The sequence below is a fragment of the Carassius gibelio genome, chromosome A3 (genome assembly GCF_023724105.1).
Source record: "Carassius gibelio isolate Cgi1373 ecotype wild population from Czech Republic chromosome A3, carGib1.2-hapl.c, whole genome shotgun sequence".
Taxonomy (NCBI): Eukaryota; Metazoa; Chordata; class Actinopteri; order Cypriniformes; family Cyprinidae; genus Carassius; species Carassius gibelio.
The window spans coordinates 32,118,454-32,145,476 of NC_068373.1; the positions used below are offsets into that span (position 1 = coordinate 32,118,454).

General features: G+C 36.3%; 1 protein-coding gene and 2 long non-coding RNA genes across 9 annotated transcripts in view; 2 read left to right on the forward strand and 1 right to left on the reverse strand.

Moving 5' to 3' along the window:
- Positions 1–27,023, forward strand: part of LOC127956044 (uncharacterized) — a 114,906-nt gene that overhangs the window by 38,977 nt on the left and 48,906 nt on the right. The gene's annotated exons all lie outside the window — the stretch shown is intronic.
- LOC127956070 (uncharacterized) lies at positions 1,784–26,109 on the reverse strand. Of its 6 annotated transcripts, none has more exons than XR_008153434.1 (4): positions 25,779–26,109; positions 22,077–23,370; positions 6,568–7,017; positions 1,784–1,869 (listed from the first exon to the last, which is right to left on the reverse strand). It is a non-coding gene; the product is annotated as an uncharacterized LOC127956070 (long non-coding RNA). The 6 variants fall into 6 exon arrangements; XR_008153435.1 differs by lacking the exon at positions 1,784–1,869 and adding an exon at positions 9,397–9,523 and having other exon boundaries at positions 6,238–6,955; positions 22,142–23,370; XR_008153433.1 differs by lacking the exon at positions 1,784–1,869 and adding an exon at positions 12,190–12,254 and having other exon boundaries at positions 6,238–7,017; positions 22,142–23,370.
- Positions 19,149–25,604, forward strand: LOC127956067 (uncharacterized). The gene is made up of 3 exons (XR_008153429.1): positions 19,149–20,096; positions 22,575–22,643; positions 25,052–25,604. It is a non-coding gene; the product is annotated as an uncharacterized LOC127956067 (long non-coding RNA).

The window sequence follows — 27,023 nt, forward strand, 5'->3', positions numbered from 1 at the left end:
TAAGAATTTTGAAAGAAATCGGCCACTAGTTGGCGCTAACGAGTTTTATGGCTCTGTAATCACGTGGTGTTTCACATATCAACACAATATGCATATCATTTGATAGATCTCCTCGTAATGCACAACTTTGCCTCAAGAACCATTGCTGTCAATCAAATCGTTCAATTGTTATTCACAAATATGTTAAAAACCTACTTTTGCGAACTAGTCCTAGGTTTTTTGCCCGATCGGAACCAAACCACTGCAGTAATATTCTGTGGACTCTCTAGATCAATAATTATTAAAAAAATGTTGAATTTTGTCCTTTGGTTAGCTGTAACCGGGTAATTTAGAAAAAGGGGTGTGGCCAAACATACCCCAAAGCCTATAAAACCTAAAGGAAAACTCAAAACTGTATGAAACTCAGTGAAATCATGTATCAGGTGACTCTTAACAAGCATGCAAAGTTTCATGGAGATCAGACCATAGGTGGTGCTATAACAGTAGAAAAGGTCTCAAAACACAAGATTTATATGGTAAATGGCCCCAAATTGTTTGAAAATGCTCATATATTCACTCAAAAACACTAAATCTTCATATCATATGATAGATCTCCTCATTCTGAACAACTTTGCCTCTGGGACCAATGTTGTCAATAAAGCTGTTAATTAAATATTCAAGATTATTTTAAAAAGTTACTTTGGCATACTTGTGATACGGTTTAAGATGAAAATCAATAAAACCACTGAAGTACAATTCTCTAGACTCTGAAGGTCAATAATTATCAAAAACATGTTGAACAATTGCATTTGGACAACTATAAACCAGTAATTTTATAATATGTTCTTTTCATAGTGTACACAAAGGCCTATTAATACAAACAGAAAGCCCACACATTATCAAAACTGTGTAAAACAATGCATAATTTCATTCTAAACAAGCATGCAAAATTTAAGAGAGATTGGGAAAAAAAAAAAAAAGACTATAACAGTTATGTTTAAAAACACAGTGCTGTTTCAGTAAATGCAATTTATAACCACTAGATGGCAGCGGAAGACCACTAATTGGCTCATTCAGCTAAGGTGAACAGTATTGTTGAAAGAATTCATGAATTCATGCCAAAACATTACAAAATTAACTGTTATAACATTTTAAATCTCATTGAGTCAATATTTTCCATTTTGTTCATACAGATATATCAGTTTTTACAATTTTGCCACATTATGATTACAGTTTAACCTGAAAATGACATCTAAACTCTTAAAAAGAGAAGACTTGCAATACTTTTATTGTCACCAATCCCTTATTTCAAATACCTATATCTGCAACAAAATGTTTTGTGCATATGTATATGTGTGTCTTTGTGTGTGTGTGTGTGTGTGTGTGTGTGCATATGCTTATAGAGTATACATATATTAGTCTAATCATTTACTTTCAGTGTGTGTGTCTGTCTGTTAGCCTGTTCTCCATTTTGGATGTGTTTAAATGTCATCCAAGCATCCAGGTTGGCTCTGACCACCTCAGAGGCCTTAATGTGCTTGAACCCCGGTAAATGCTGCTTGCAGCTTTAATTATTATTATTATTCTTCCGCCTTAAAACTGAACGTGCAGCCCAAACCGTAAGGCCTAGAGAGCTGAAACTTGGTCAGATGGTAGTAGTCTTGCTCGCTACTCAGATACAAAGAACCGGCCCAATCGGCCTAACGGGGGCGCTACAGCGCAAAAAACAAAAATTTTGGACAGTTTTGGCCGAAAATCGTATACCGTTAGCCGTAGACTCAAAAACATGGCATTGTTTCAATCCTTGGGTTAGCCCGAACAAAAGTGCACGGCGCCTTTTTGGGGTCTACGACGCACCGTTTTCTCGCAAAATCGAGCTATATCCGAAACCTACTTTTGCGAACTAGTCCTAGGATTTTCAACCAATCAGAACCAAACCACTTCATAAATATTCCCTGGACACTCAATATCAATAATTATCAAAAAAAAGTTGAAATTTCAATTCATACGCGAAACAGTACACCAAAAAGCGTCTATGCTAACGTTAGCCAAATGCTATTTTGACTATAACTCTTGAACGGAATGAGATATCTTCACCAAACTCGGTATACATATGTATGAGCTCAATCTTTGGTCAAATGAAAAAAATTGCGCATCTCTGCCACTTGGGGGCGCAATAAGATTTAAAAAACACATAAATGGCTATAACTAGGCACCCGTTGGCTCGATCGACTTGAAAATTGGTATGCAGTGTCTTGGTCTGAAGGGGCACAAGTACCTATGAGGACATTTGCATATCTCAAAAAACATGGCCGCCATTGGCCAAACAAATTTAAGCACCTATTTGAAAGGGTTAACGGATGTTGATCGGAACGAAACTCGCTGGGTACGTTCGACTCATGAACCTCAAGGTCTGTAAGAATTTTGAAAGAAAACGGCCACTAGTTGGCGCTAACGAGTTTTATGGCTCTGTAATCACGTGGTGTTTCACATATCAACACAATATGCATATCATTTGATAGATCTCCTCATAATGCACAACTTTGCCTCAAGAACCATTGCTGTCAATCAAATCGTTCAATTGTTATTCACAAATATGTTAAAAACCTACTTTTGCGAACTAGTCCTAGGTTTTTTGTCCGATCGGAACCAAACCACTGCAGTAATATTCTGTGGACTCTGTAGATCAATAATTATTAAAAAAATGTTGAATTTTGTCCTTTGGTTAGCTGTAAGGGGGTAATATAGAAAAAGGGGTGTGGCCAAACATACCCCAAAGCCTATAAAACCTAAACGAAAACTCAAAACTTTATGAAACTCACTGAAATCATGTAACACGTGACTCTTAACAAGCATGCAAAGTTTCATGGAGATCAGACCATAGGTGGCGCTATAACAGTAGAAAAGGTCTCAAAACACAAGATTTATATGGTAAATGGCCTCAAATTGTTTGAAAATGTTCATATATTCACTCAAAAACACTAAATCTTCATATCATATGATAAATCTCCTCATTCTGAACAACTTTGCCTCTGGGACCAATGTTGTCAATAAAGCTGTTAATTAAATATTCAAGATTATTTAAAAAAGTTACTTTGGCATACTTGTGATACGGTTTAAGATGAAAATCAATAAAACCACTGAAGTACAATTCTCTAGACTCTGAAGGTCAATAATTATCAAAAAGATGTTGAACAATTGCATTTGGGCAACTATAAACCAGTCATTTCATAATATGTTCTTTTCATAGTGCACACAAAGGCCTATTAATACAATCAGAAAGCCCACAAATAATCAAAACTGTGTAAAATAATGCATAATTTCATTCTAAACAAGCATGCAAAATTTAAGAGAGATTGGGCAAAAAAAAAAAAATAACACTATAACAGTTATGTTTAAAAACACAGTGTTCTTGGAGTAAATGCAATTTATAACCACTAGATGGCAGCGGAAGACCACTAATGGGCTCATTCAGTAAAGTTGAACAGTACTGTTGAAAGGATTTATGAATTCATGCCAAAACATTAAAAATGAACTGTTATAACATTTTAAATCTCATTGAGTCAATGTTTTCCATTTTGTTCATACAGATATATCAGTTTTTAAAATTTTGCCACATTATGATTACAGTTTAACCTCAAAATGACATCTAAACTCTTAAAAAGAGAAGACTTGCAATAAGTTTATTATCACCTATCACTTATTTCAAATACCTATATCTGCAACAAAATGTTTGTGCATGTATATGTTTATCTTTGTGTGTGTGTGTGTGTGTGTGTGTGTGTGTGTGTGTGCATATGCTTATAGAGTGTTAATATATTAGTCTAATCATTTACTTTCAGTGTGTGTGTCTGTCTGTTAGCCTGTTCTCCATTTTGGATGTGTTTAACTGTCATCCATGCATCCAGGTTGGCTCTGACCACCTCAGAGGCCTTAATGTGCTTGAACCCCGGTAAAATGCTGCTTGCAGCTTTAATATTATTATTATTATTATTATTCTTCCGCCCTAGAACTGAACGTGCAGCCCAAACCGTAAGGCCTAGAGAGCTGAAATTTGGACAGATCGTAGAGCTCATTTTGGGGAGAACTTATCAAAGTCTCAGCCCAATCGGCCAAACGGGGGCGCTATAGCGCAAAAAACAAAAATTTTGGACGTTTTTGGCCGTGAATCGTAAACTGTTAGCCATAAACTCAAAAACATGGCATCATAGCAATCCTTGGGTTAGCCCGAACAAAAGTGTACGGCGCCTTTTTGGGGTCTACGACGCACCGTTTTCTCGCAAAATCCAGCTATATCCGAAACCTACTTTTGCGAACTAGTCCTAGGATTTTCAACCAATCAGAACCAAACCACTTCAGAAATATTTCCTGGACACTCAATATCAATAATTATCAAAAAAAAGTTGAAATTTCAATTTTTACGCGAAACAGTACGCCAAAAAGCGTCTATAGTAACGTTGGCCAAATGCTATTTTAACTATAACTCTTGAACGGAATGAGATAACTTCACCAAACTTGGTACACATATGTACGAGCTCAATTTTGGGTCAAATAAAAAAAATTGCGCATCTCTGCCACTTGGGGGCGCAATAAGATAGAAAAAACACATAAATGGCTATAACTAGGCAACCGTTGGCTCGATCGACTTGAAAATTGGTATGCAGTGTCTTGGTCTGAAGGGGCACAAGTACCTATGAGGACATTTGCATATCTCAAAAAACATGGCCGCCATTGGCCAAACAATTTTAAGCACCTATTTGAAAGGGTTAACGGATGTTGATCGGAACGAAACTCGCTGGGTACGTTCGACTCATGAACCTTAAGGTCTGTAAGAATTTTGAAAGAAATCGGCCACTAGTTGGCGCTAACGAGTTTTATGGCTCTGTAATCACGTGGTGTTTCACATATCAACACAATATGCATATCATTTGATAGATCTCCTCATAATGCACAACTTTGCCTCAAGAACCATTGCTGTCAATCAAATCGTTCAATTGTTATTCACAAATATGTTAAAAACCTACTTTTGCGAACTAGTCCTAGATTTTTTGCCCGATCAGAACCAAACCACTACAGTAATATTCTGTGGACTCTCTAGATCAATAATTATCAAAAAAATGTTGAATTTTGTCCTTTGGTTAGCTGTAAAGGGGTAATTTAGAAAAAGGGGTGTGGCCAAACATACCCCAAAGCCTATAAAACCTAAACGAAAACTCAAAACTTTATGAAACTAGGTGAAATCATGTAACAGGTGACTCTCAACAAGGCTGCAAAGTTTCATGGAGATTGATCCATAGGTGGCGCTATAACAGTAGAAAAGGTCTCATAACACAAGATTTAGATGGTAAATGGCCTCAAACTGTTTGAAAATGCACATATATTCACTCAAAAACACTAAATCTTCATTTCATATGATAGATCTCCTCATTCTGAAAAACTTTGCCTCTGGGACCAATTTTGTCAATAAATCTGTTAATTAAATATTCAAGATTATTTGAAAAAGTTACTTTGGCAAAGTATTCCAAGGCTTTAAGCTGAAAATCAATAAAACCACTGAAGTACAATTCTCTAGACTCAGAAGGTCAATAATTATCAAAAACATGTTGAACAATTGCATTTGGACAACTATAAACCAGTAATTTTATAATATGTTATTTGCATAGTGTACACAAAGGCCTATTAATACAAACAGAAAGCCCACAAATTATCAAAACTGTGTAAAATAATGCATAATTTCATTCTAAACGAGCATGCCATATTTAAGAGATATTGGGCAAAAAACACTAAGAGTTAAAAGGATTAACACATTGATGTATGAGAAATTGCCATTTATAACCACTAGATGGCAGCGGAAAACCACTAATGGGCTCATTCAGCTAACTTAAACTGTACAGTTGAAAGGATGTAATGCCTAAACAATACAAAAAACACTCTTACAACATTTCAAATCTCATTGAGTTAAAGTTTTCCATTTTGTTCATTCAGACATATCAGTTTTTAAAATTTTGCCACATTATGATTACAGTGAAACCTGAACATGACATCTAAAATCTTAAAAACTAGTTTAATCATTTAATTTCAGTGTGTGTGTCTGTCTGTTAGCCTATTCTCCATTTTGGATGTGTTTAACGGCCATCCATATATGTCCAGGTTGGCTCTGACCACCTAAGATGCCTTAAGTGCTTGAACCCCGTAAATGCTGCTTGCAGCTTTAATTAGGGGTTCAAGCACGCAGTGCTGAAACCCTATTGTAATTGTTAAGATTTTTATTATTATTATTATTTTTCCGCCTTAAAACTGAACGTGCAGCCCAAACCGTAAGGCCTAGAGAGCTGAAACTTGGTCAGATGGTAGTAGTCCTGCTCGCTACTCAGATACAAAAAACCGGCCCAATCGGCCTAATGGGGGCGCTACTGCGCAAAAAACTAAAATTTTTGACATTTTTGGCCGCAGATCGTAAACCGTTAGCCGTAGACTCAAAAACATGGCATCGTTGCAATCCTTGGGTTAGTCCGAACAAAAGTGCACAGCTGCATTTTTTGCTCTACGAGGCACCGTTTTCGCGCAAAATCGAGCTATATCCGAAACCTACTTTTGCGAACTAGTCCTAGGATTTTCAACCAATCAGAACCAAACCACTTCAGAAATATTCCCTGGACACTCAATATCAATAATTATCAAAAAAAAGTTGAAATTTCAATTCTTACGCGAAACAGTATGCCAAAAAGCGTCTATGCTGACGTTAGCCAAATGCTATTTTAACTATAACTCTTGAACGGAATGAGATATCTTCACCAAACTCGGTACACATATGTATGAGCTCAATCTTTGGTCAAATCAAAAAAATTGCTCATCTCTGCCACTTGGGGGCGCAATAAGATAGAAAAAACACATAAATGGCTATAACTAGGCAACCGTTGGCTCGATCGACTTGAAAATCGGTATGCAGTGTCTTGGTCTGAAGGGGCACAAGTACCTATGAGGACATTTGCATATCTCAAAAAACATGGCCGCCATTGGCCAAACAATTTTAAGCACCTATTTGAAAGGGTTAACGGATGTTGACTCGGAACGAAACTCGCTGGGTACGTTCGACTCATGAACCTTAAGGTCTGTAAGAATTTTGAAAGAAATCGGCCACTAGTTGGCGCTAACGAGTTTTATGGCTCTGTAATCACGTGGTGTTTCACATATCAACACAATATGCATATCATTTGATAGATCTCCTCGTAATGCACAACTTTGCCTCAAGAACCATTGCTGTCAATCAAATCGTTTAATTGTTATTCACAAATATGTTAAAAACCTACTTTTGCGAACTAGTCCTAGGTTTTTTGCCCGATCGGAACCAAACCACTGCAGTAATATTCTGTGGACTCTCTAGATCAATAATTATTAAAAAAATGTTGAATTTTGTCCTTTGGTTAGCTGTAACAGGGTAATTTAGAAAAAGGGGTGTGGCCAAACATACCCCAAAGCCTATAAAACCTAAAGGAAAACTCAAAACTTTATGAAACTCAGTGAAATCATGTAACAGGTGACTCTTAACAAGCATGCAAAGTTTCATGGAGATCAGACCATAGGTGGCGCTATAACAGTAGAAAAGGTCTCAAAACACAAGATTTATATGGTAAATGGCCTCAAATTGTTTGAAAATGTTCATATATTCACTCAAAAACACTAAATCTTCATATCATATGATATATCTCCTCATTCTGAACAACTTTGCCTCTGGGACCAATGTTGTCAATAAAGCTGTTAATTAAATATTCAAGATTATTTTAAAAAGTTACTTTGGCATACTTGTGATACGGTTTAAGATGAAAATCAATAAAACCACTGAAGTACAATTCTCTAGACTCTGAAGGTCAATAATTATCAAAAACATGTTGAACAATTGCATTTGGGCAACTATAAACCAATAATTTTATAATATGTTATTTGCATAGTGTACACAAAGGCCTATTTATACAAACAGAAAGCCCACAAATTATCAAAACTGTGTAAAATAATGCATAATTTCATTCTAAACAAGCATGCAAAATTTAAGAGAGATTGGGCAAAAAAAAAATTACAACACTATAACAGTTATGTTTAAAACCAGGGTTGTTTGAGTAAATGCAATTTATAACCACTAGATGGCAGCGGAAGACCACTAATGGGCTCATTTAGCTAAGTTGAACAGCACGGTTTTCATGAATTCTTGCCAAAACAATAATAAATTAACTGTTATAACATTTTAAATCTTACTGAATCAATGTTTTCCATTTTGTTCATACAGATGTATCAGTTTTTACAATTTTGCCACATTATGATTACAGTTTAACCTGAAAATGACATCTAAACTCTAAAAAGAGAAGACTTGCAATAGGTTTATTGTCACCTATCACTTATTTCAAATACCTATATCTGCAACAAAATTTGTGTCCATGTATATGTGTGTCTTTGTGTGTGTGTGTGTGTGTGTGTGTGTGTGCATATGCTTATAGAGTATACATATATTAGTCTAATCATTTGCTGTCAGTGTGTGTGTCTGTCTGTTAGCCTGTTCTCCTTTTGGATGTGTTTAAATGTCATCCAAACATCCAGGTTGGCTCTGACCACCTCAGATGCCTTAAATGCTTGAACCCCGGTAAAATGCTGCTTGCAGCTTTAATTAGGGGTTCAAGCACGCAGTGCTGAAACCCTATTGTAATTGTTAAGATTTTTATTATTATTATTATTCTTCCGCCTTAAAACTGAACGTGCAGCCCAAACCGTAAGGCCTAGAGAGCTGAAACTTGGTCAGATGGTAGTAGTCCTGCTCGCTACTCAGATACAAAAAACCGGCCCAATCGGCCTAACGGGGGCGCTACAGCGCAAAAAACTAAAATTTTTGACATTTTTGGCCGCAGGACGTAAACCGTTAGCCGTAGACTCAAAAACATGGCATCATTGCAATCCTTGGGTTAGTCCGAACAAAAGTGCACAGCTGCATTTTTTGCTCTACGACGCACCGTTTTCGTGCAAAATCGAGCTATATCCGAAACCTACTTTTGCGAACTAGTCATAGGATTTTCAACCATTCGAAACCAAACCACTGCAGAAATATTCCCTCGACACTCAATATCAATAATTATCAAAAAAAAGTTGAAATTTCAATTTTTACGCAAAACTATACGCCAAAAAGCGTCTATGCTAACGTTAGTCAAATGCTATTTTAACTATAACTCTTGAACGGAATGAGATATCTTCACCAAACTCGGTACACATATCTATGAGCTCAATCTTTGGTCAAATCAAAAAAATTGCGCATCTCTGCCACTTGGGGGCGCAATAAGATAGAAAAAACACATAAATGGCTATAACTAGGCAACCGTTGGCTCGATCGACTTGAAAAATGGTATGCAGTGTCTTGGTCTGAAGGGGCACAAGTACCTATGAGGACATTTGCATATCTCAAAAAACATGGCCGCCATTGGCCAAACAATTTTAAGCACCTATTTGAAAGGGTTAACGGATGTTGATCGGAACGAAACTCGCTGGGTACGTTCGACTCATGAACCTTAAGGTCTGTAAAAATTTTGAAAGAAATCGGCCACTAGTTGGCGCTAACGAGTTTTATGGCTCTGTAATCACGTGGTGTTTCACATATCAACACAATATGCATATCATTTGATAGATCTCCTCATAATGCACAACTTTGCCTCAAGAACCATTGCTGTCAATCAAATCGTTCAATTGTTATTCACAAATATGTTAAAAACCTACTTTTGCGAACTAGTCCTAGGTTTTTTGTCCGATCGGAACCAAACTACTGCAGTAATATTCTGTGGACTCTCTAGATCAATAATTATCAAAAAAATGTTGAATTTTGTCGTTTGGCTAGCTTTAAATCAGTCATTTAGAAAAGGGGTGTGGCCAAACACACCCCAAAGCCTATAAAACCTAAACGAAAACTCAAAACTTTATGAAACTCGGTGAGAACATGTAACAGGTGACTCTTAACAAGCATGCAAAGTGTCATGGAGATCGGATCATAGGTGGCGCTATAACATTTGAAAAAGCCTCAAAAACACACATTTTCAATAGAAAATGATCACAATTTGTTGGACATGTTCATACATTCACACAAACACTAGATCTTCATATCATATGATAGATCTCCTCTTTGTGAACAACTTTGCCTCAAGGAGCGAAGATGTCAATCAAATCGTTCAATTGCAATTCACAAATATGTCAACAAGCTACTTTTGCGAACTAGTCCCAGGTTTTTTACCCGATCGAAACCAAACCACTGCAGTAATTTTCTCTGGACTCTCTAGATCAATAATTATCATAAAATTTTCAGAATTTTGTCCTTTGGTTAGCTATAACTGGCTAAATTAGAAAAGGGGCGTGACCAAAATACCCAAAAGCATATAAAACCTAAACGAAAACTCAAAACTTTATGAAACTTGATGAAAACATGTAACAGCTGACCCTTAACAACCATGCAAATTTTCATGGAGATCGGACCATAGGTGGCGCTATAACAGTAGAAAAGGTCTCAAAACATAAGATTTACATGGTAAATGGCCTCAAATTGTCTGAAAATGCTCATATATTCACATAAACACTAGATCTTCATATCATATGATAGATCTCCTCATTCTGAACAACTTCTGGGACCAATGTTGTCAATAAAGCTGTTAATTAAATATTGAAGATTATTTAAAAAAGTTACTTTGGCAAAGTAGTCCAAGGCTTTAAGCTGAAAATTAAATCAATAAAACCACTGAAGTACAATTCTCTAGACTCTGAATGTCAATAATTATCAAAAACATGTTGAACAATTTTATTTGGACAACTATAAACCAGTAATTTTATAATATGTTCTTTTCATAGTGTACACAAAGGCCTATTAATACAAACAGAAAGCCCACAAATTATCAAAACTGTGTAAAATAATGCCTAATTTCATCCTAAACAAGTATGTAAAATTTAAGAGAGATTGGGCAAAAAACATAACACTATACTATAACAGTTATGTTTAAAAACAGTGTTGTTTGAGTAAATGCAATTTATAACCACTAGATGGCAGCAGAAGACCACTAATGGGCTCATTCTGCAAATTGAAACAGTACTTTTGAAAAGATTTATGAATTCATGCCCAAACAATAAAAAAAACCCACTGTTGCAACGTTTTAAATCTCACTGTTAAAGTTTTCAATTTTCTTCATACAGACTTATCAGTTTTTAAAATTTTGCCACATTATGATTACAGTGAAACCTGAAAATGACATCCAAACTCTTAAAAACTAGTTTAATCATTTAATTTCAGTGCGTGTGTCTGTCTGTCAGCCTATTCTCCATATTGGATGTGTTTAACGGTCATCCATACGTCCAGGTTGGCTCAGACCACCTCAGAGGCCTTAATGTGCTTGAACCCCGGTAAACGCTGCTTGCAGCTTTAATTATTATTATTATTATTATTCTTCCGCCCTAGAACTGAACGTGCAGCCCAAACCGTAAGGCCTAGAGAGCTGAAATTTGGACAGATCGTAGAGCTCATTTTGGGGAGAACTTATCAAAGTCTCAGCCCAATCGGCCAAACGGGGGCGCTATAGCGCAAAAAACAAAAATTTTGGACGTTTTTGGCCGTGAATCGTAAACCGTTTGCCATAAACTCAAAAACATGGCATCATAGCAATCCTTGGGTTAGCCCGAACAAAAGTGCACGGCGCCTTTTTGGGGTCTACGACGCATCGTTTTCTCGCAAAATCAAGCTATATCCGAAACCTACTTTTGCGAACTAGTCCTAGGATTTTCAACCAATCAGAACCAAACCACTTCAGAAATATTCCCTGGACACTCAATATCAATAATTATCAAAAAAAAGTTGAAATTTCAATTTTTACGCGAAACAGTACGCCAAAAAGCGTCTATAGTAACGTTGGCCAAATGCTATTTTAACTATAACTCTTGAACGGAATGAGATAACTTCACCAAACTTGGTACACATATGTACGAGCTCAATTTTGGGTAAAATAAAAAAAAATGCGCATCTCTGCCACTTGGGGGCGCAATAAGATAGAAAAAACACATAAATGGCTATAACTAGGCAACCGTTGGCTCGATCGACTTGAAAATTGGTATGCAGTGTCTTGGTCTGAAGGGGCACAAGTACCTATGAGGACATTTGCATATGTCAAAAAACATGGCCGCTATTGGCCAAACAATTTTAAGCACCTATTTGAAAGGGTTAACGGATGTTGATCGGAACGAAACTCGCTGGGTACGTTCGACTCATGAACCTTAAGGTCTGTAAGAATTTTGAAAGAAATCGGCCACTAGTTGGCGCTAACAAGTTTTATGGCTCTGTAATCACGTGGTGTTTCACATATCAACACAATATGCATATCATTTGATAGATCTCCTCATAATGCACAACTTTGCCTCAAGAACCATTGCTGTCAATCAAATCGTTCAATTGTTATTCACAAATATGTTAAAAACCTACTTTTGCGAACTAGTCCTAGGTTTTTTGTCCGATCGGAACCAAACCACTGCAGTAATATTCTGTGGACTCTCTAGATCAATAATTATTAAAAAAATGTTGAATTTTGTCCTTTGGTTAGCTGTAACGGGGTAATTTAGGAAAAGGGGTGTGGCCAAATATACCCCAAAGCCTATAAAACCTAAAGGAAAACTCAAAACTTTATGAAACTCAGTGAAATCATGTCACAGGTGACTCTTAACAAGCATGCAAAGTTTCATGGAGATCAGACCATAGGTGGCGCTATAACAGTAGAAAAGGTCTCAAAACACAAGATTTATATGGTAAATGGCCTCAAATTGTTTGAAAATGCTCATATATTCACTCAAAAACACTAGATCTTCATATCATATGATAGATCACCTCATTCTGAACAACTTTGCCTCTGGGACCAATGTTGTCAATAAAGCTGTTAATTAAAAATTCAAGATTATTTTAAAAAGTTACTTTTGGCAAACTAGTTATAAGGTATAAGCTGAAAATCAATAAAACCACTGAAGTACAATTCTCTAGAGTCTGAAGGTCAATAATTATCATAAACATGTTGAACAAGTGCATTTGGGCCACTATAAACCAGTAATTTTGTAATATGTTCTTTTCATAGTGTACACAAAGGCCTATTAATACAAACAGAAAGGCCACAAATTATCAAAACTGTGTAAAATAATGCATAATTTCATTTTAAACAAGCATGCAAAATTTAAGAGAGATTGGGCAAAAAAAAAAAACACACTATAACAGTTATGTTTTAAAACACAGTGTTGCTTGAGTAAATGCAATTTATAACCACTAGATGGCAGCGGAAGACCACTAATGGCTCATTCAGCAAAGTTGAACAGTACTGTTGAAAGGATTCATGAATTCATGCCAAAACATTAAAAAATGAACTGTTATAACATTTTAAATCTCATTGAGTCAATGTTTTCCATTTTGTTCATACAGATATATCAGTTTTTACAATTTTGCCACATTATGATTACAGTTTAACCTGAAAATGACATCTAAACTCTTAAAAAGAGAAGACTTGCAATCAGTTTACTGTCACCTATCACTTATTTCAAATACCTATATCTGCAACAAAATGTGTGTGCATGTAAATGTGTGTCTTTGTCTTTGTGTGTGTGTGTGTGTGTGTGTGTGTGTGCACATGCTTATAGAGAATTAATATATTAGTCTAATCATTTACTTTCAGTGTGTGTGTCTGTCTGTTAGCCTGTTCTCCATTTTGGATGTGTTTAAATGTCATCCAAATATCCAGGTTGGCTCTGACCACCTCAGAGGCCTTAATGTGCTTGAACCCCGGTAAAATGCTGCTTGCAGCTTTAATTAGGGGTTCAAGCACGCAGTGCTGAAACCCTATTGTATTTGTTAGGATTTTTATTATTAGGGGTTCAAGCACGCAGTGCTGAAACCCTATTGTAATTGTTAGGATTTTTATTAGGGGTTCAAGCACGCAGTGCTGAAACCCTATTGTATTTGTTAGGATTTTTATTATTATTATTATTATTATTATTATTATTATTATTATTCTTCTGCCCTAGAACTGAACGTGCAGCCCAAACCGTAAGGCCTAGAGAGCTGAAATTTGGACAGATCGTAGAGCTCAATTTGGGGAGAACTTATCAAAGTCTCAGCCCAATCGGCCTAACGGGGGCGCTACAGCGCAAAAAACAAAAATTTTGGACATTTTTGGCCGTAAATCGTATACCGTTAGCCGTAGACTCAAAAACATGGCATTGTTGCAATCCTTGGGTTAGCCCGAACAAAAGTGCACGGCGCCTTTTTGGGGTCTACGACGCACCGTTTTCTCGCAAAATCCAGCTATATCCGAAACCTACTTTTGCGAACTAGTCCTAGGATTTTCAACCAATCAGAACCAAACCACTTCATAAATATTCCCTGGACACTCAATATCAATAATTATTAAAAAAAAGTTGAAATTTCAATTCTTACGTGAAACAGTACGCCAAAAAGCGTCTATGCTAACGTTAGCCAAATACTATTTTGACTATAACTCTTGAACGGAATGAGATATCTTCACCAAACTCGGTACACATATGTATGAGCTCAGTCTTTGGTCAAATCAAAAAAATTGCGCATCTCTGCCACTTGGGGGCGCTATAAGATAGAAAAAACACATAAATTGCTATAACTAGGCAACCGTTGGCTCGATCAACTTGAAAATCGGTATGCAGTGTCTTGGTCTGAAGGGGCACAAGTACTTATGAGGACATTTGCATATCTCAAAAAACATGGCCGTCATTGGCCAAACAAATTTAAGCACCTATTTGAAAGGGTTAACGGATGTTGATCGGAACGAAACTCGCTGGGTACGTTCGACTCATGAACCTTAAGGTCTGTAAGAATTTTGAAAGAAATCGGCCACTAGTTGGCGCTAACGAGTTTTATGGCTCTGTAATCACGTGGTGTTTCACATATCAACACAATATGCATATCATTTGATAGATCTCCTCGTAATGCACAACTTTGCCTCAAGAACCATTGCTGTCAATCAAATCGTTCAATTGTTATTCACAAATATGTTAAAAACCTAGTTTTGCGAACTAGTCCTAGGTTTTTTGTCCGATCGGAACCAAACCACTGCAGTAATATTCTGTGGACTCTCTAGATCAATAATTATTAAAAAAATGTTGAATTTTGTCCTTTGGTTAGCTGTAACCGGGTAATTTAGAAAAAGGGGTGTGTCCAAACATACCCCAAAGCCTATAAAACCTAAAGGAAAACTCAAAACTGTATGAAACTCAGTGAAATCATGTATCAGGTGACTCTTAACAAGCATGCAAAGTTTCATGGAGATCAGACCATAGGTGGCGCTATAACAGTAGAAAAGGTCTCAAAACACAAGATTTATATGGTAAATGGCCCCAAATTGTTTGAAAATGCTCATATATTCACTCAAAAACACTAAATCTTCATATCATATGATAGATCTCCTCATTCTGAACAACTTTGCCTCTGGGACCAATGTTGTCAATAAAGCTGTTAATTAAATATTCAAGATTATTTTAAAAAGTTACTTTGGCATACTTGTGATACGGTTTAAGATGGAAATCAATAAAACCACTGAAGTACAATTCTGTAGACTCTGAAGGTCAATAACTATCAAAAACATGTTGAACAATTGCATTTGGGCAACTATAAACCAGTAATTTTATAATATGTTCTTTTCATAGTGTACACAAAGGCCTATTAATACAAACAGAAAGCCCACACATTATCAAAACTGTGTAAAACAATGCATAATTTCATTCTAAACAAGCATGCAAAATTTAAGAGAGATTGGGCAAAAAAAAAAAAAAAAAAACACTATAACAGTTATGTTTAAAAACAGTGTTGCTTGAGTAAATGCAATTTATAACCTCTAGATGGCAGCGGAAGACCACTAATGGGCTCATTCAGTTAAGTTGAACAGTACTGTTGAAAGGATTCATGAATTCATCCCAAAACATTAAAAATGTAACTGTTATAACATTTTAAATCTCATTGAGTCAATGTTTTCCATTTTGTTCTTACAGATATATCAGTTTTTACTATTTTGCCACATTGTGATTACAGTTTAACCTGAAAATGACATCTAAACTCTTAAAAAGAGAAGACTTGCAATAAGTTTATTGTCACCTATCACTTATTTCAAATACCTATATCTGCAACAAAATGTTTGTGCATGTATATGTGTGTCTTTCTGTGTGTGTGTGTGTGTGTGTGTGTGTGTGTGTGTGTGCATATGCTTATAGAGTATACATATATTAGTCTAATCATTTACTTTCAGTGTGTGTGTCTGTCTGTTAGCCTGTTCTCCATTTTGGATGTGTTTAAATGTCATCCATGCATCCAGGTTGGCTCAGACCACCTCAGAGGCCTAAATGTGCTTGAACCCCGGTAAATGCTGCTTGCAGCTTTAATTATTATTATTATTATTATTCTTCTGCCCTAGAACTGAACGTGCAGCCCAAACCGTAAGGCCTAGAGAGCTGAAATTTGGACAGATCGTAGAGCTCAATTTGGGGAGAACTTATCAAAGTCTCAGCCCAATCGGCCTAACGGGGGCGCTACAGCGCGAAAAGCAAAAATTTTGGACATTTTTGGCCGTAAATCGTATACCGTTAGCCGTAGACTCAAAAACATGGCATTGTTGCAATCCTTGGGTTAGCCCGAACAAAAGTGCACGGCGCCTTTTTGGGGTCTACGACGCACCGTTTTCTCGCAAAATCGAGCTATATCCGAAACCTACTTTTGCGAACTAGTCCTAGGATTTTCAACCAATCAGAACCAAACCAATTCATAAATATTCCCTGGACACTCAATATCAATAATTATCAAAAAAAAGTTGAAATTTCAATTCTTACGCGAAACAGTACACCAAAAAGCGTCTATGCTAACGTTAGCCAAATGCTATTTTGACTATAACTCTTGTACGGAATGAGATATCTTCACCAAACTCGGTACACATATGTATGAGCTCAATCTTTGGTCAAATCAAAAAAATTGCGCATCTCTGCCACTTGGGGGCGCTATAAGATAGAAAAAACACATAAATTGCTATAACTAGGCAACCGTTGGCTCGATCGACTTGAAAATCGGTATGCAGTGTCTTGGTCTGAAGGGGCACAAGTTCCTATGAGGACATTTGCATATCTCAAAAAACATGGCCGCCATTGGCCAAACAAATTTAAGCACCTATTTGAAAGGGTTAACGGATGTTGATCGGAACGAAACTCGCTGGGTACGTTCGACTCATGAACCTTAAGGTCTGTAAGAATTTTGAAAGAAATCGGCCACTAGTTGGCGCTGACGAGTTTCATGGCTCTGTAATCACGTGGTGTTTCACATATCAACACAATATGCATATCATTTGATAGATTTCCTCGTAATGCACAACTTTGCCTCAAGAACCATTGCTGTCAATCAAATCGTTCAATTGTTATTCACAAATATGTTAAAAACATACTTTTGCGAACTAGTCCTAGGTTTTTTGCCCGATCGGAACCAAACCACTGCAGTAATATTCTGTGGACACTCTTGATCAATAATTATTAAAAAAATGTTGAATTTTGTCCTTTGGTTAGCTGTAAAGGGATAATTTAGAAAAAGGGGTGTGGCCAAACATACCCCAAAGCCTATAAAACCTAAAGGAAAACTCAAAACTTTATGAAACTCAGTGAAATCATGTAACAGGTGACTCTTAACAAGCATGCAAAGTTTCATGGAGATCAGACCATAGGTGGCGCTATAACAGTAGAAAAGGTCTCAAAACACAAGATTTATATGGTAAATGGCCTCAAATTGTTTGAAAATGTTCATATATTCACTCAAAAACACTAAATCTTCATATCATATGATAAATCTCCTCATTCTGAACAACTTTGCCTCTGGGACCAATGTTGTCAATAAAGCTGTTAATTAAATATTCAAGATTATTTTAAAAAGTTACTTTGGCATACTTGTGATACGGTTTAAGCTGAAAATCAATAAAACCACTGAAGTACAATTCTCTAGACTCTGAAGGTCAATAATTATCAAAAACATGTTGAACAATTGCATTTGGGCAACTATAAACCAATAATTTTATAATATGTTATTTGCATAGTGTACACAAAGGCCTATTTATACAAACAGAAAGCCCACAAATTATCAAAACTGTGTAAAAAAATGCATGATTTCATTCTAAACAAGCACGCAAAATTTAAGAGAGATTGGGCAAAAAAAAAATTACAACACTATAACAGTTAAGTTTTAAAACACAGTGTTGTTTGAGTAAATGCAATTTATAACCACTAGATGGCAGCGGAAGACCACTAATGGGCTCATTCAGCTAGTTAAACAGTACTGTTTTCATGAATTCATGCCAAAACATTAATAAATTAACTGTTATAACATTTTAAATCTCATTGAATTGATGTTTTCCATTTTGTTTATACAGATGTATCAGTTTTTACAATTTTGCCACATTATGTTTACAGTTTAACCTGAAAATGACATCTAAACTCTGAAAAAGAGAAGACTTGCAATAATTTTATGTCACCTATCACTTATTTCAAATACCTATATCTGCAACAAAATGTTTGTGCATGTATATGTGTGTCTTTGTGTGTGTGTGTGTGCATATGCTTATAGAGTATACATATATTAGTCTAATCATTTACTTTCAGTGTGTGTGTCTGTCTGTTAACCTGTTCTCTATTTTGGATGTGTTTAAATGTCATCCAAACATCCAGGTTGGCTCTGACCACCTCAGATGCCTTAAATGCTTGAACCCCGGTAAAATGCTGCTTGCAGCTTTAATTATTATTATTATTATTATTATTATTATTATTATTATTATTATTCTTCTGCCCTAAAACTGAACGTGCAGCCCAAACCGTAAGGCCTAGAGAGCTGAAATTTGGACAGATCGTAGAGCTCAATTTGGGGAGAACTTATCAAAGTCTCAGCCCAATCGGCCTAACGGGGGCGCTACAGCGCAAAAAGCAAAAATTTTGGACATTTTTGGCCGTAAATCGTATACCGTTAGCCATAGACTCAAAAACATGGCATTGTTGCAATCCTTGGGTTAGCCCGAACAAAAGTGCACGGCGCCTTTTTGGGGTCTACGACGCACCGTTTTCTCGCAAAATCGAGCTATACCCGAAACCTACTTTTGCGAACTAGTCCTAGGATTTTCAACCAATCAGAACCAAACCACTTCATAAATATTCCCTGGACACTCAATATCAATAATTATTAAAAAAAAGTTGAAATTTCAATTCTTACGCGAAACAGTACGCCAAAAAGCGTCTATGCTAACGTTAGCCAAATACTATTTTGACTATAACTCTTGAACGGAATGAGATATCTTCACCAAACTCGGTACACATATGTATGAGCTCAATCTTTGGTCAAATCAAAAAAATTGCGCATCTCTGCCACTTGGGGGCGCTATAAGATAGAAAAAACACATAAATTGCTATAACTAGGCAACCGTTGGCTCGATCAACTTGAAAATCGGTATGCAGTGTCTTGGTCTGAAGGGGCACAAGTACTTATGAGGACATTTGCATATCTCAAAAAACATGGCCGTCATTGGCCAAACAAATTTAAGCACCTATTTGAAAGGGTTAACGGATGTTGATCGGAACGAAACTCGCTGGGTACGTTCGACTCATGAACCTTAAGGTCTGTAAGAATTTTGAAAGAAATCGGCCACTAGTTGGCGCTAACGAGTTTTATGGCTCTGTAATCACGTGGTGTTTCACATATCAACACAATATGCATATCATTTGATAGATCTCCTCGTAATGCACAACTTTGCCTCAAGAACCATTGCTGTCAATCAAATCGTTCAATTGTTATTCACAAATATGTTAAAAACCTACTTTTGCGAACTAGTCCTAGGTTTTTTGCCCGATCGGAACCAAACCACTGCAGTAATATTCTGTGGACTCTCTAGATCAATAATTATTAAAAAAATGTTGAATTTTGTCCTTTGGTTAGCTGTAACCGGGTAATTTAGAAAAAGGGGTGTGGCCAAACATACCCCAAAGCCTATAAAACCTAAAGGAAAACTCAAAACTGTATGAAACTCAGTGAAATCATGTATCAGGTGACTCTTAACAAGCATGCAAAGTTTCATGGAGATCAGACCATAGGTGGCGCTATAACTGTAGAAAAGGTCTCAAAACACAAGATTTATATGGTAAATGGCCCCAAATTGTTTGAAAATGCTCATATATTCACTCAAAAACACTAAATCTTCATATCATATGATAGATCTCCTCATTCTGAACAACTTTGCCTCTGGGACCAATGTTGTCAATAAAGCTGTTAATTAAATATTCAAGATTATTTTAAAAAGTTACTTTGGCATACTTGTGATACGGTTTAAGATGAAAATCAATAAAACCACTGAAGTACAATTCTGTAGACTCTGAAGGTCAATAATTATCAAAAACATGTTGAACAATTGCATTTGGACAACTATAAACCAGTAATTTTATAATATGTTCTTTTCATAGTGTACACAAAGGCCTATTAATACAAACAGAAAGCCCACACATTATCAAAACTGTGTAAAACAATGCATAATTTCATTCTAAACAAGCATGCAAAATTTAAGAGAGATTGGGCAAAAAAAAAAAAAAAACACTATAACAGTTATGTTTAAAAACAGTGTTGCTTGAGTAAATGCAATTTATAACCTCTAGATGGCAGTGGAAGACCACTAATGGGCTCATTCAGTTAAGTTGAACAGTACTGTTGAAAGGATTCATGAATTCATCCCAAAACATTAAAAATGTAACTGTTATAACATTTTAAATCTCATTGAGTCAATGTTTTCCATTTTGTTCTTACAGATATATCAGTTTTTACTATTTTGCCACATTGTGATTACAGTTTAACCTGAAAATGACATCTAAACTCTTAAAAAGAGAAGACTTGCAATAAGTTTATTGTCACCTATCACTTATTTCAAATACCTATATCTGCAACAAAATGTTTGTGCATGTATATGTGTGTCTTTCTGTGTGTGTGTGTGTGTGTCTGTGTGTGTGCATATGCTTATAGAGTATACATATATTAGTCTAATCATTTACTTTCAGTGTGTGTGTCTGTCTGTTAGCCTGTTCTCCATTTTGGATGTGTTTAAATGTCATCCATACATCCAGGTTGGCTCAGACCACCTCAGAGGCCTTAATGTGCTTGAACCCCGGTAAATGCTGCTTGCAGCTTTAATTATTAGGGGTTCAAGCACGCAGTGCTGAAACCCTATTGTATTTGTTAGGATTTTTATTATTATTATTATTATTATTATTATTATTATTATTATTCTTCTGCCCTAGAACTGAACGTGCAGCCCAAACCGTAAGGCGTAGAGAGCTGAAATTTGGACAGATCGTAGAGCTCAATTTGGGGAGAACTTATCAAAGTCTCAGCCCAATCGGCCTAACGGGGGCGCTACAGCGCAAAAAACAAAAATTTTGGACATTTTTGGCCGTAAATCGTATACCGTTAGCCGTAGACTCAAAAACATGGCATTGTTGCAATCCTTGGGTTAGCCCGAACAAAAGTGCACGGCGCCTTTTTGGGGTCTACGACGCACCGTTTTCTCGCAAAATCGAGCTATATCCGAAACCTACTTTTGCGAACTAGTCCTAGGATTTTCAACCAATCAGAACCAAACCACTTCATAAATATTCCCTGGACACTCAATATCAATAATTATCAAAAAAAAGTTGAAATTTCAATTCTTACGCGAAACAGTACACCAAAAAGCGTCTATGCTAACGTTAGCCAAATGCTATTTTGACTATAACTCTTGAACGGAATGAGATATCTTCACCAAACTCGGTACACATATGTATGAGCTCAATCTTTGGTCAAATCAAAAAAATTGCGCATCTCTGCCACTTGGGGGCGCTATAAGATAGAAAAAACACATAAATTGCTATAACTAGGCAACCGTTGGCTCGATCGACTTGAAAATCGGTATGCAGTGTCTTGGTCTGAAGGGGCACATGTACCTATGAGGACATTTGCATATCTCAAAAAACATGGCCGCCATTTGCCAAACAAATTTAAGCACCTATTTGAAAGGGTTAACGGATGTTGATCGGAACGAAACTCACTGGGTACGTTCGACTCATGAACCTTAAGGTCTGTAAGAATTTTGAAAGAAATCGGCCACTAGTTGGCGCTAACGAGTTTTATGGCTCTGTAATCACGTGGTGTTTCACATATCAACACAATATGCATATCATTTGATAGATCTCCTCGTAATGCACAACTTTGCCTCAAGAACCATTGCTGTCAATCAAATCGTTCAATTGTTATTCACAAATATGTTAAAAATATACTTTTGCGAACTAGTCCTAGGTTTTTTGCCCGATCGGAACCAAACCACTGCAGTAATATTCTGTGGACTCTCTAGATCAATAATTATTAAAAAAATGTTGAATTTTGTCCTTTGGTTAGCTGTAACGGGGTAATTTAGAAAAAGGGGTGTGGCCAAACATACCCCAAAGCCTATAAAACCTAAAGGAAAACTCAAAACTTTATGAAACTAAGTGAAATCATGTAACAGGTGACTCTTAACAAGCATGCAAAGTTTCATGGAGATCAGACCATAGGTGGCGCTATAACAGTAGAAAAGGTCTCAAAACACAAGATTTATATGGTAAATGGCCTCAAATTGTTTGAAAATGTTCATATATTCACTCAAAAACACTAAATCTTCATATCATGTGATAAATCTCCTCATTCTGAACAACTTTGCCTCTGGGACCAATGTTGTCAATAAAGCTGTTAATTAAATATTCAAGATTATTTTAAAAAGTTACTTTGGCATACTTGTGATACGGTTTAAGCTGAAAATCAATAAAACCACTGAAGTACAATTCTCTAGACTCTGAAGGTCCATAATTATCAAAAACATGTTGAACAATTGCATTTGGGCAACTATAAACCAGTCATTTTCTAATATGTTCTTTTCATAGTGCACACAAAGGCCTATTAATACAAACAGAAAGCCCACAAATTATCAAAACTGTGTAAAATAATGCATAATTTCATTCTAAACAAGCATGCAAAATTTAAGAGAGATTGGGCAAAAAAAAAATAACACTATAACAGTTATGTTTAAAAACACAGTGTTGTTGGAGTAAATGCAATTTATAACCACTAGATGGCAGCGGAAGACCACTAATGGGCTCATTCAGTAAAGTTGAACAGTACTGTTGAAAGGATTCATGAATTCATGCCAAAACATTAAAAAATGAACTGTTATAACATTTTAAATCTCATTGAGTCAATGTTTTCCATTTTGATCATACAGATATATCAGTTTTTAAAATTTTGCCACATTATGATTACAGTTTAACCTGAAAATGACATCTAAACTCTTAAAAAGAAAAGACTTGCAATAAGTTTATTATCACCTATCACTTATTTCAAATACCTATATCTGCAACAAAATGTTTGTGCATGTATATGTGTGTCTTTGTTTGTGTGTGTGTGTGTGTGTGTGTGTGTGAGAGAGAGCATATGCTTATAGAGTATACATATATTAGTCTAATCATTTACTTTCAGTGTGTGTGTCTGTCTGTTAGCCTGTTCTCCATTTTGGATGTGTTTAACTGTCATCCATGCATCCAGGTTGGCTCAGACCACCTCAGAGGCCTTAATGTGCTTGAACCCCGGTAAAATGCTGCTTGCAGCTTTAATTATTATTATTATTATTCTTCCGCCCTAGAACTGAACGTGCAGCCCAAACCGTAAGGCCTAGAGAGCTGAAATTTGGACAGATCGTAGAGCTCATTTTGGGGAGAACTTATCAAAGTCTCAGCCCAATCGGCCAAACGGGGGCGCTATAGCGCAAAAAACAAAAATTTTGGACGTTTTTGGCCGTGAATCGTAAACCGTTAGCCATAAACTCAAAAACATGGCATCATAGCAATCCTTGGGTTAGCCCGAACAAAAGTGCACGGCGCCTTTTTGGGGTCTACGACGCACCGTTTTCTCGCAAAATCGAGCTATATCCGAAACCTACTTTTGCGAACTAGTCCTAGGATTTTCAACCAATCAGAACCAAACCACTTCATTAATATTCCCGGGACACTCAATATCAATAATTATCAAAAAAAAGTTGAAATTTCAATTTTTACGCGAAACAGTACGCCAAAAACCATCTATAGTAACGTTGGCCAAATGCTATTTTAACTATAACTCTTGAACGGAATGAGATAACTTCACCAAACTTGGTACACATATGTACGAGCTCAATTTTGGGTGAAATCAAAAAAATTGCGCATCTCTGCCACTTGGGGGCGCTATAAGATAGAAAAAACACATGAATGGCTATAACTAGGCAACCGTTGGCTCGATCGACTTGAAAATTGGTATGCAGTGTCTTGGTCTGAAGGGGCACAAGTACCTAGGAGGACATTTGCATATCTCAAAAAACATGGCCGCCATTGGCCAAACAATTTTAAGCACCTATTTGAAAGGGTTAACGGATGTTGATCGGAACGAAACTCGCTGGGTACGTTCGACTCATGAACATTAAGGTCTGTAAGAATTTTGAAAGAAATCGGCCACTAGTTGGCGCTAACGAGTTTTATGGCTCTGTAATCACGTGGTGTTTCACGTATCAACACAATATGCATATCATTTGATAGATCTCCTCATAATGCACAACTTTGCCTCAAGAACCATTGCTGTCAATCAAATCGTTCAATTGTTATTCACAAATATGTTAAAAACCTACTTTTGCGAACTAGTCCTAGATTTTTTGCCCGATCGGAACCAAACCACTGCAGTAATATTCTGTGGACTCTCTAGATCAATAATTATCAAAAAAATGTTGAATTTTGTCCTTTGGTTAGCTGTAAAGGGGTAATTTAGAAAAAGGGGTGTGGCCAAACATACCCCAAAGCCTATAAAACCTAAACGAAAACTCAAAACTGTATGAAACTCAGTGAAATCATGTAACAGGTGACTCTTAACAAGCATGCAAAGTTTCATGGAGATCAGACCATAGGTGGCGCTGTAACAGTAGAAAAGGTCTCAAAACACAAGATTTATATGGTAAATGGCCCCAAATTGTTTGAAAATGCTCATATATTCACTCAAAAACACTAAATCTTCATATCATATGATAGATCTCCTCATTCTGAACAACTTTGCCTCTGGGACCAATGTTGTCAATAAAGCTGTTAATTAAATATTCAAGATTATTTTAAAAAGTTACTTTGGCATACTTGTGATACGGTTTAAGATGAAAATCAATAAAACCACTGAAGTACAATTCTGTAGACTCTGAAGGTCAATAATTATCAAAAACATGTTGAACAACTGCATTTGGACAACTATAAACCAGTAATTTTATAATATGTTCTTTTCATAGTGTACACAAAGGCCTATTAATACAAACAGAAAGCCCACAAATTATCAAAACTGTGTAAAACAATGCATAATTTCATTCTAAACAAGCATGCAAAATTTAAGAGAGATTGGGCAAAAAAAAAAAAAAACACTATAACAGTTATGTTTAAAAACAGTGTTGCTTGAGTAAATGCAATTTATAACCTCTAGATGGCAGTGGAAGACCACTAATGGGCTCATTCCGTTAAGTTGAACAGCACTGTTGAAAGGATTCATGAATTCATCCCAAAACATTAAAAATGTAACTGTTATAACATTTTAAATCTCATTGAGTCAATGTTTTCCATTTTGTTCTTACAGATATATCAGTTTTTACTATTTTGCCACATTGTGATTACAGTTTAACCTGAAAATGACATCTAAACTCTTAAAAAGAGAAGACTTGCAATAAGTTTATTGTCACCTATCACTTATTTCAAATACCTATATCTGCAACAAAATGTTTGTGCATGTATATGTGTGTCTTTCTGTGTGTGTGTGTGTGTGTGTGTGTGTGCATATGCTTATAGAGTATACATATATTAGTCTAATCATTTACTTTCAGTGTGTGTGTCTGTCTGTTAGCCTGTTCTCCATTTTGGATGTGTTTAAATGTCATCCATGCATCCAGGTTGGCTCAGACCACCTCAGAGGCCTTAATGTGCTTGAACCCCGGTAAATGCTGCTTGCAGCTTTAATTATTAGGGGTTCAAGCACGCAGTGCTGAAACCCTATTGTATCTGTTAGGATTTTTATTATTATTATTAGGGGTTCAAGCACGCAGTGCTGAAACCCTATTGTATCTGTTAGGATTTTTAGGGGTTCAAGCACGAAGTGCTGAAACCCTATTGTTTTTGTTAGGATTTTTATTATTATTATTATTATTATTATTATTATTATTATTATTATTATTATTATTCTTCCCTAAAACTGATCGTGCAGCCCAAACCGTAAGGGCTAGAGAGCTGAAACTTGGCCAGATTGTAGTAGTCTGGCTCGCTACTCAGGCGCAAAGACTCGGCCCAATCGGCCTAACGGGGGCGCTACAGCACAAAAAACTAAATTTTCAGACATTTTTGGCCATAGCTCCTAAACCACTTGACGTAGACTCAAAAACTTTATATATTTTGCATCCTTGGGTTAAAAGGAACAAAATTGCTCTGCGCCTTTTTTTACTCTACGACGCACCGTTTTCCCGTAAAATCGACCTATAGCCAAAACCTACTTTTGCAAACTAGTCCTAGGTTTTTCAGCCAATCGTAACAAAACCAGTGCAGAAATGTTCTATGGACAGTCATTATCAATAATTATCAAAAACAATTTGAAATTTTCACTCACTGCTGCAAGGGGGCGCTAATACCTTCACAAGTCGAGGACCAATTTCATTCAAAAGGCCAGAACTCGTGAACGAAATGAGATATCTTAACCAAACTTGTAACACATTTTGATGAGCTGAAACTTTGGTCAAATAAAAAAGAATTGCACAGCTCTGCCACTTGGTGGCGCTATAAGAGGTAAAAACATAAAAATGGCTATAACTACACAACCGTTAGCCTGATCTACTTGAAAATTTGTATGCCATGTCATTGTCCCATGTGACACAAGGGTCTAT